The sequence below is a fragment of the Lonchura striata genome, chromosome 2 (assembly GCF_050655825.1).
Source record: "Lonchura striata isolate lonStrDom1 chromosome 2, ASM5065582v1, whole genome shotgun sequence".
NCBI lineage: Eukaryota > Metazoa > Chordata > Aves > Passeriformes > Estrildidae > Lonchura > Lonchura striata.
Window position 1 is genome coordinate 70,122,220 of NC_140704.1, and position 10,976 is coordinate 70,133,195.

The window sequence follows — 10,976 nt, forward strand, 5'->3', positions numbered from 1 at the left end:
AGGAACTACCTCCACATGGGTTTATACATTTATAACTAATGTGGAAACTTAAATGTGAAATCAGGGAAATTAAGTGAATTTTTGGGTCCCTCTCTGGGAGTTGTGGCTTGTAACCTGTTAAAAAGATGCTATTCAAACAGGTACAGGTATATATATATATATAAATGCTAATTTCTGGCATGAATTACCTTTTCTCATTCAAGTGATTAAAATACAAACAAGACTGTGTGAAAAATAGAACAAAATGTTGATACACAAGCCCCACTAACAATAACATGGAAATTTTTTGATCCAAAGTGCAAGAGGATCACTGCACAAGGTCGGTGAATAGGATGTGACAGGAATGTCAGTAAAGGACAGGCGCAAAGGAGACATCTTGTTGTCTGTGACACATCATTGGTGTCAGTCACTAATGATTTCCTTGACATGTTGAGTATATAGCTCAGAATGTATCAACATTACTTCTTTTTTCTATCATTACTGTTGGAAGTCAGTTTAAAGTTCCCATGATAGAAACCAAGGTTTGTGCAAAGGGGTTGGTTGCATGTCTTGAGGAAGATTACAATTACATGTTTGACCTTATTTGGATAAGGTATTTGATAAATCTGGGATAATTAATCATGGAATAATTGGTGAGATTATCCATTTGAGGCCTCTGTTTTTTCAGATTTTGTTTGTGCTTCACTTGGTAGTTCTGTTTGCTGAGAAAGACTGCAGTAGTGCCAGGGATGCATGAGGAAACAATCCTGGAGAGAAATAAAAAGTGAAAAATATGGCATAAGTAGGGGGACCTCTATAAAAGGACAGAACTGAGAGAGTGCACTGAATGTATTGGCCAAATGCAGCAGTCTGCAGATAAAGCCATTAATCTGTGACAGCCCACCCAGAAACTTGAAATTCACCACAAACTCTCAGAACCTAATCCTCTAATAAAAAAAAAAAAAAAAATCACACCTATATCCAGATCCCAAAGCTGTCAGTGCTTACATAGTTGTATATTTTTTGTGTTTCATAGGTAATGATTTTATTTCAAATTCTCATGCTCTTAATAGATACATTTGTAATGCCCAGTATTACTTGCAAAATTAGAAAATAAATCAATATGTTGAGTTAAATTATAAAAATACACACAGCTAAAAATAAAAATTGAAATTAAAAATTACAAATAGAAACAAACATGCAGGGAAGTGCTAAAATGAATGCAATCAGTTCCAGATTTAAAACAGCCTCCCCCCCTTTCCACTACTGGGTGGTCACGGACTCATGGCAGTTACTGGTGGTTTTCTTTAGAGTCATTCCAGACTTCTATTTTCACTCATTTAAAAATGGGAAGAAACAGAGGTATTGACTTAATTTTCTACATGTTCTGCACTAGGTTTCAAAATTAAGGAAGCAGCCTCCTGGAATGGTTCCTAATCAGTAGAGCAGCGGGAATCTGGAGGAGGCTTATGGTATGGAGAAGCTGGGCAAAAAATCACGAGAAATTATTATCCCTCAGGATGGATCTTGCTAGGTTTATAGAGGGCAGTTTCTGACAGACAATGATGGACAAGGACTGGGCTCCCAGGCCTTAGCAAGGGATGCAGCCCACTAATAGCTGAGTGATACAAGTGACACTTGATGCCAAGCACCTGGGACTGGCCCTGTGTGAACTTGTGGGGCTTACTTGGTATGTTACAGCTGAAAGATGTGCTTCAAAAGAACCCTCTTGATCCAAGCTGAAGTGGTAGTACAGCCACAGACAGAGATTCCGTTCCCATCCTATGGTCAGTCATAATACTCGACTATTTCAATGAAACAGACCCTGGGGACCTGCTGTTCTGGTCTCTACTCCCTTACCAGCCTTCATCTGCTGTGTGTTCCCAGTCAAGCCCTGCGTGATACAAAACTGCTTAATATTGTATCCAAGAGCAAGAAGGATATCAGCACCTGGGGTTTTGTGTAAAATTAAAAAAGAACTTTGTGTAGGAATATTATGTGGGTTGGTGTAATGTAATTAAATAATCAATTAACACAGTAACTTTTTTTTTCCTGTTCCCATTCAGCTATTAAATAATCACTTTAAAGGATATTGCATTGCTACTTGTTTTAACTTGCATATTTCTTTCTTTTCCCTTTCTCACAGTACAACTCTGATGGCCACTTGCCATTTGACTCTTTGGTTCTGAGATGTAACTGTGACTCAGTCTGACCTCCCCTACTAGAGGGGCAAGAGCTCATCCTGGTGTCCCACCCACCCAGGTGTGTTGATTTGGCAAGTCCCAGCTTGAAGTTCTCCTACGTGTGTGCAGTGCAAAGTTCAGGTCTAAATACCCAGCCTTTCAGAGCAATAAAAGAAGCACCTAGCAGTGAGGTAGCAAGGAACTAATCCACATCTCCTCCAAGGAAAAACCCCAAGGGTCAAGAGAAAATGTCCTGAGAGCCTGGCTCGACTGCAGTCAAACCTGTTAAAGCCTCCTGCACATTCCTCCTCTCTGGACACAGGGCTCCCCATACCCTGGATGTCAGCTTAGCTTTCCTGAAACTAAAATACATATTTTTAATGAGCCTTAGCAAGCTTTCTCTGCAAATATTCTTTCTGACATTCTAAAGTAAGTAAGGCAATAAATCACAGTGTAATGCAGGTTTCATGTTTGGTCTGCTGGGATCTGCGGAGCTGTGGCAATGCAGCCACTTAGTTAGAATTAACCAAATCATTGGTCTGCTCACCAGCTTAATGGAAACCATTTTACATGCAGATTTGTCACTTGTTCTTCTGTTGAACTGTAAGAAAACTTGCACTTGTGTACTACTTTCATATTACACTTGGCATAGCTCACTCTTCCAAAGCTGTGAAGTTGCTTTTACAATAAAGTATTGTCACTCAGAATTAGTAAGATTATTAAAACTAGTTTTGATGCTGCTGAAGGCAACCACTGTGTTTTAGTTTTTAAATAGAAGATGATGTACATAAGCTCCTGTATAAAGGAATAAACACTTCTCTTGTGCTAGTGCACCCAAAGGTAACATCTAGAAGAACATCTTCCATACATGTATGGGATTTTTGACGGGCCCATCTCAAACACAGTTCATGGGTAAGACATGTGGGCACACCTTCCAAAAGGTTCAGGCTTGAGCACCTGGAACACTGGAGGCTCCTGTGCAGATAAAGACCCTACACACAATGACCTCTCTTTCATCCTTCACCCAGGAACTTTCCTCCTTTTTTAAGCAGGGGTAAACCACATTAGCACACCACATTTTATACTAAGACACAAATGCAGGCAGGCAAACTCACTGCTATGCATGTAGGACGAGCAAATTGCTAGGTCTAGAGGGCTGTGTCTGTGGAAATACCACCCTAGACTCACCCACTTTCTGATACTTTGTTTTTCATCAACATTCCTCTTTCCAGAAGGAGAAAACTGTGCCTGATGGATTCTCACCGACTCAGAGGAACTCTAAAGCAATTATATTAAGCACATGGCAAGCACACATCACTTAGCAGCCATGCGAGGATGCATTACAGACACTCAGAGTTTACAGGCTTCTTCACTTTACATTTTCAGTTTTGCTCTATTTAATGTGTCTGTAGTTTTATATAGCCCCTGAAAATTAGTCATTCCTCCTCCTATCTGCAAATCAAATATAGCTTGATCAAAAATAAAACAGAATTTAAATCTATTTCAGGGGAAATAAAAATGTGCCATTCTGTTTTGAAATTTATGAAGAATAATAGTGGTTATATTTTCCCATTGACTTAATAGGGCCAGGATTTGATGTGCTGTATTCCCTTTGCTCTGCACTCTGAGGATGGGAATCATGTTTCTGTGTGTCTTTGACTTAACACAAAATGCAGTGCATCTCTGATCTTATCTGGAACTATAAAGTGCTGTTATGCTAAACAATAAAGTAATTAATGATTTAAAAAGAAAAATCAGCAAATGAAGCTCAACCAGTTCTTCTAGTTGAGCTATTAGATGCAATTAACATTTGCCTCAAATTTATCCCCCCATTCCTTTCTGGCATAGTTTAAAAACTGAACTAAATGGCTCAAAAGTAACAGAAGCCTCATTTAAACTATAGGCTTAAAATTACTTAAAACACTTTCCTGTAAAGAGGTTTCTCTGATCTCTGTTAACCATTTTCCTGAAAGTTCACTAAGGTGAACAGGTTTTATTTGTTTTCCTGTTTGATCTTCTTAGTTCCATGGTCTGTGAGCAACTTTTGAGCTGGTGAGTCGCTGTGTGGTTGTTATTTATTTGGTTATAAGTTTAAGCAGTCAAATGTGTTGAGTTAGAGACTGAAATTCTAGGTTTGAAATACAGTGTGCATCTATAACAGATAAACAAAGTTATGTATATTTACCATATCATTAAATTAGTCATAATGAATTTTAAAAATATTATACTAATGTTTCTGAAAGATAGAATAAAATTAATCTTAATCAGTGTAAAATTAAGTGAATCCAATCGTTATGAATTAACAACTCCTTTCCCGCTGTGAGATACTGTCTTAATTTTATTATTGCAATGTATAAAACTACTTAGTCTGAATTGTTTGATGGCACACATCTAGTTCAGGCTGGTATTTTACTGAGAAATTGTAGTTGAGTCCATTTTGATCCTGTGGCCAAGAAAAAACATGTCCTCATTAGGAGCACCACCACATTTTACAAGCAGCTCTCTTGAGAAGCTTCTTTGTTGAAGTATGGACTGAAAATCGGAGAGCCCAAAGAGCTGCAGCACTGTGAAATAATATGATGAAATAATGAATGTTTGAAATATCAAAGCTCATGTGTTTGGGGTGTAAGGTCTAGTATTCAGTATTTTGGAAAATTAGGAGCTGCCCAAAGGCTCTGCTTGTTCCGTCCCCAGAGTAACTGATGGTGCTCCACCACCTTGCATTTCTGGGTATGTGGCTGAACAATGCACATATCATTCCAAGGAAACATATATAGTCTGAGGCTACAGCATTTCCTTACACTTGCACTTTTTGACCTTTGAAGGCTGCTGCAATCCCAAAAAGAATGTCATACTACTTGTCAAGAGAAAATCTATTTTCTTATATAATAAAAATGTATATATTAAGTAAATACAATAAGTGTTTTTACAGACTGCACGATGAAGGTTAAAATTAAAGAAATGCATTACTAATATAATATATCTTACAGACTTCTGGGCCAACATTTTAAATTGTATTTTAAATAGTCCTGCTCTCATCACATAATTTCATTGTATGGAACTCTGTATTTAATAATTACTTCTCAACTTGCTCATAGCTGTTTTATAGCCATTTAAAAATCTGATAACCCCATTCTTAGCTTAACTCTTCTAGAGCTGTTTACCCTATTTGCTTTGTTTATTTTAAGAAGTAGAGGTCCAATCCCCTCTCTGCCTCTAGACTGCCAAATTAAAGGAGCCAATCTTTTTTAGCCTCCATACACCCATCAGATATTTCTACTCCCTTGGGGAGTGACTATTATGTCTATGCAAATCTGAATTAATCTTTTCTGAAAAATGAAGGACTAGTGTCCCAGGTTTCTCACTGGTATCTTACCAGGGCTCTGTATAACAGTACTAAACTTCTGCTAAAAAATAAGATTGATCTCAGAATCATTATGATTTATAAAATAATTAATTTTATGGTTTTCTGTGGCTGCTGTGCCTTGACAGGTATTAACCCTTCTGTGACAGACCTGTATATGCAGAATGTTCCATCTGCCTTTATCATTTATAAGCACTGAACACTTATCCCACAGTAATAATGATTGCTGGTAACCTCTACCAGCTTGGACTCACACTTTGTACTTTTGTAGCCCTTTTCTCCTGCCCCATTCATATGGTGACCCAGTTCTTCTTGTGAGTTATCCCAGTCCTGCTCTCTAATAGCAATGCCTCTTTGAGTTATAAGGAAGTTTCCTTTATGTGCTTCCAAATCATTAATGAAAATACCAAATGAAAACAATGTCAGGACCAATCCTTGTTGACTTCATGATGAGCTTTCCTCCAGCTCAAACCTTCCTTTTTCAGCAGCCCCCAGAGCTGATCTCCCTGCCCCCATGCCTCACTAACCTCACAAATAAAATTTCCTCAATCTTCTCCAGTTAAATTAATTATTTCCTGTGCAGCACTGTATCAAATAATACTGACCTGTTAATCCTTCTTTTTGTTTTCCTAGAGAATTTTTTGTTTTATCTAAAGCAGCCTGCGAGAAGATGCCTTTTGTAGAGCCAAAACGGTGTTAATTCCATCTGCCATCTGTACATTATATTGCCTGGACTGGTAAGGAGATCAAAGACATTTCTTTTTATCACCTTGATCTAAAACTCAATTATTACTGGGAGCACCAAAGGTACCAGTGGTATCATCTGTCCCTTCTGTGGCTCATGTATTTAGACTTGTGTCAAAACTGAAGGTTGATTCCTGGCTCCACTGGATGATCCCATCTTTCTACCTGAGTTTATATCCAGCAGAGGACTTTGGCTGACAATATGAAATCTTGAGTCTTGGGCACAAACAGAAGGGTCCGTGCTGTGGGATAAATGTGAGTTTTGTTAAACACCACAAAGAGCCACATTTTCTCCTACACGCTGCTGTGGGCAACAAACAGCACTGCACAATGCAGGAGCTGCCTCTCTCAAGCAGGTTTGCTGTGAATGGAAAGGGAAGTTCCTGCATCCTTCAACTAACAGCACTCACTTCCCTTAGCTGAGGCTAATGCTTAAATTTATGCCCACTTGCTGCAGAGGCAGCATCTGAGACTGGTAACAGTCTTTTTAAGGCTTGAAATCAAGGTGTAACTTAATAAATTTAGGAAGGAAAAAACGCATTCCTTACCCCCTCTCATAAATCTCTCCCCTAAGCCAAGAGACAGGAGATTACTACTAAAATCTAAAATTCTGTACTTTGAAAGTATAATAAAAAATAATATTCTGTGAGGGTAAGAAAAAGTCAGTTGTGTTTTCTTGCTCTGAAATCTGACAGAACATCATTTTAGTAGCATATTTTGAGTTATATATGCTCACCTGTAGACTGTCAGAAATAATGACTACTTGAGTGAGCGAAGTGTCATTATTAAAATAATTGTATGTTTATTAATTTAAAAGCAAAATGAATCCAATATCATTTCAAGTTCTAAACTTGCAAATTTGCAGAAAGCCCTCAGACTGACTTGAGAAGTCGTCATCTTGGGAGCAGAGCACTCCTTCCCTAATCTACCTGCAGGGAGAAAGGCTTGACCGTGGCAGGGTAAAGTAATGCAGGTTCTGAACCAATGAACTCCCAGGGCCAAAACAACTCTATGTACCTACAATCAAAGGGCAAAAGCCAAAAGTTTCATGGCACAGGAGAGCCAGGTCAGTTTAGTGTTACTGCTGCTGCTGCAATGGTATATGGGCCTTGAGGACTGACTGCATGATATTAGGAGTCAGACTATGCTTTGCACTAGAAAAGGAAAACACAAAATAAAACACTCCCTTAGAGGATGCACCAGATTAGGCAGTCCTATGAAGTTGTGTCCCACACTGGGAAGTTGCCCACAAGTAAAAGAATAGACAGACACAAAGAAGGTGATGAGCACTTCAGCACCTGGTGGTTTGTGCTGCACCTGGGACTGTCACAAGGAGACACAGAGAAGCATTTCTCTCCAACATGGCACCCATTTCAGCTGTGCACTCACCTGTATTCTAAAGAAAATATATGAACCCTGCACTTCCTAAGAATAAAGCCTCCTTCAGTGGATTACTTTTTACTTCAGTGGATTACACAGGACTGCAGTCAAAAATAGTAATATAATAAGGAAGTATGCAGAATCCTGATACCTAGAGACCTTTGGTGACACCTGAGCTGCAGTATTTCCTTGGCAAACAGCCAAAACATTCTCACTCCCTTTGTTTGGGAAAAAAAGAGAAAAACATGAAAACATGACCCAAGTGTTTAAGCTGCTGAGATGCATGCCTTGGTCAGCAAGAAGATGCCATGAGAACTGGGAGTCTCCAATATCTTGTCCCAGCTTCCAGAGAAGAGGTGGATCTCCCTGGGGACCAGGCTGGCTGGGAGTGGTATTGCTCCTGCACTTTTGCAGTTGGTTTCCCTTCAGTGTAAGGCTGATGGGAACCTCTGATGCCCTGAGCGTCTCTCCAGGGTGTCCAGCTCTGTGGACTGACCTGGGCAGAGAACAGCATTTGCTTAACATCCTCCTGCCACAGCATCAAAATCAGGCACTGCTCCTCTGCCTTTCTTCTTTGGTTTGCTTGGCATTAAAACACTGAAATCACATTGACAGACTCTGGAAAGAAGGATGGGCCAGAGATAAGGAAAGCATGTTATAGACCTTGCTGCTGGTAAGAGCGGGTCTCAGTGCTGGAGAAAAGTGAAAAAGGAGAAAATTCAAGCCCCCCAGTGTTGGTGGGAGGTCACATGCACCCCCGTCCCCACCCTGCAGTGCAGACAGGGAGTGGAACTCGGCGTGGTGTCCATGGCATCCCAGCAGCTGGATGTGCATACACATGTTACTATCTTCTGCTTTGGGCTGGAAGTAACATCTGTGACCAAGCATAAGCAGTCAACTATTCGAATAGTCAGTCTGTGAAATTTAAGTTCAGATTTGACAACTAAATCAGATAATGCAGTAGCTTTACCTTCCAATAACTGGACGTGATTAAACTGGAAGCTTAAAAATTGCTATTATGGCCCTATTTCCTTAACTGTAGATTCATGCATTTTTACAATCTATTTTTCGATCTAGATTATTCTGTCTCCAATCCCAGTAACAGAGTAACTGATGTAGATATATCTGGGGAGATTTTAGCCTTATCTGGCTATTGTACCAGAATATGGAAAGCTTTCTAGGTTATATGGTTTATTTGGTTAGTCCACTACTGTGTCTCCACTGATATGTCTACACATCCTGCTGTCCACAGTGTAAGCCATGGAGCCAAGAAGAGAATTTAAAACATACTTTTTTATGACCAGCATTTAAAATACAGCTTATAAAGATTGCGCTTGATTATTTGAAAAGGCTGGTAGTGAATCTATCACATGACTTGATGGAACTAAGCAGGTAAAAATGAGTCCTTATCAATGACGGATCAGTCTGAATAAAAGAAAAAATTATGCTAGAAAAAACTCTCTGTTTTACTGTAAATTAGAAGACCAGAGAGCACACTACTTTAGAGTTTCTAAATCCCTAGAAAAGGAAATGGATAAAATGAAAATAAAATGGGTTCTCTGAAAGACATTGTCATTTTCTTCCTAAGTAGCACTAACTGAATAACAAAAAAGCTACACACAAAAAAATTAAATGTAAATTCAAGACCTAGGACAGTTTACAAATCATTTCTGTGGCCCCAAAGTAGGATAAAAGGAAATAAATATACTTCATGGTTGGTAACCTATTAACTGACACCAACTGTTGCAGCTGCGAATAAAGCAAATTCATGATAAGATTAGATATGTTGTTTGCACCTGGCCATCTGTAAATTGCTGCTTACCATAAGAATCACATGCTTTCTACTAGTCACTCTGATAAATGCAGAGTAACTGTTGTTGGTGGTGTGGTTTTGGTTTTTTTTTTTCCCTTTGGTAAATAATAGATGCAATAATAAGGAAAAATTGTTATGCAGTGGATTTGTTTTTCTAAAGTGTGTGCAAAGTTTGTGCAAAGTTTGCCCTGGTGTTTTCCTGCTTTTAAAGAGAGGAGTAAATCAGATAAATGAGACTGTATCTCACCAGTCTGGACAGAATAAGTCATGTAAATGTGTTTGTTTCTGATGGAGAAAGGAAATAGTGCTCTGTAGTGAAATTGCCTTTAGGACTGCAAAGGCCTTGCAAGACGTCCTACAGTTTTGAATGAAACTACAGGTTAACCTACCAACAACTTGGGAGAGTCACAAACAGCTCCTGAGTAACAGATGGTGGTGTTGATGGCGATGATGCTTATCCCTTATTTTCTGGCTGGAAAAACCATGCAAGAAGAGGAAGATCATTGCCCATGTGGTGTTCTGATGCTGCCTCACCTACTTATGAATAGGTGTTAAAATGCTGAGCACAAGAGGATGGCTGTGAAGAGCAGCATGGAGCTGCTGCAGGGACCAAGGTGTGCAAAGCTTCTGTCACCCCCCAGAAAGCAGCAGTCATCTCATCCAGAGCTGCTGTCCCCCTCCACACACCAGTGCTGGGGTGAGCATCTCCTCAGGGAGAACAGCATGCCTGAGCAGGTTCAGGGAGCACAGGCAGGGCCTGGTTGATGAGATATTTAAAATTGCCTGGTGTTCAGAGGATGCCAGACAGGGAGATTTCAAAAGCTTATGTGCAAAGCTTAGGAGAAGACAGCAGCTGCTTTTCTATGAGAAGAATGTCAAAAATCATCAGTTTGTCATTTTAAGGAAAATGATGTATTTTTAATCAAACCTTCTAAAAATATTGATGTCTTAAAATTGACCAGGCACCACCTGCTATTCTCCAGCAGGGCAGTGCTATCACTCAGGGAGCAGGATGGGGGGTACCACAGACCAAAACAGCAGGATGATTTCCTGCTTTTCATGGGAAGATGTTGCCAGAGAGGTGTCTTGAAGGATAACCAGCCCTGAGTAGACTTGCCAAATATGCAACAAGACCTAGCAGTCACAAGTCAATTTGAAGAATCAAAAGCCAGAATAAATAAGGAATGATTAATGATAAATGAGTGCCCTGAATACAGAACCTTTTTTACTCCAGCTGAATAATTTTTTTACTCCAGCTAGATACTGTCCTCTCCTCTATTAACTAAACCTTCAAAAACTGCTCAACCATACTGCTGAAAATGTACCTGTGCTATAATTTGTCTTTGTTTCAAATGACAGTATCAGCTATACAAGTCTCTCATTTAAGTAATGGCATATCACAGCAGCTAGCATGAATATTACAGCCCTCATTAAAAAACTAATTCCACTGCTCCTGTCACTGCTTAATATAGTGCTGTTGCCCTGTGGTCCAAAAGAAGAACAATTGCAGGAG

The 10,976-nt window shown here is 39.4% G+C and overlaps 1 long non-coding RNA gene across 1 annotated transcript in view; it reads right to left on the reverse strand.

Moving 5' to 3' along the window:
* LOC110483456 (uncharacterized) overlaps positions 1-10,046 on the reverse strand; it is a 41,364-nt gene extending 31,318 nt beyond the window's left edge. The window contains exon 1 of the long non-coding RNA XR_014953372.1: positions 1-10,046. This exon is cut by the window's left edge and continues 21,612 nt beyond it. This is a non-coding gene — a long non-coding RNA (uncharacterized LOC110483456).
* Positions 10,047-10,976: the final 930 nt, after the last annotated feature.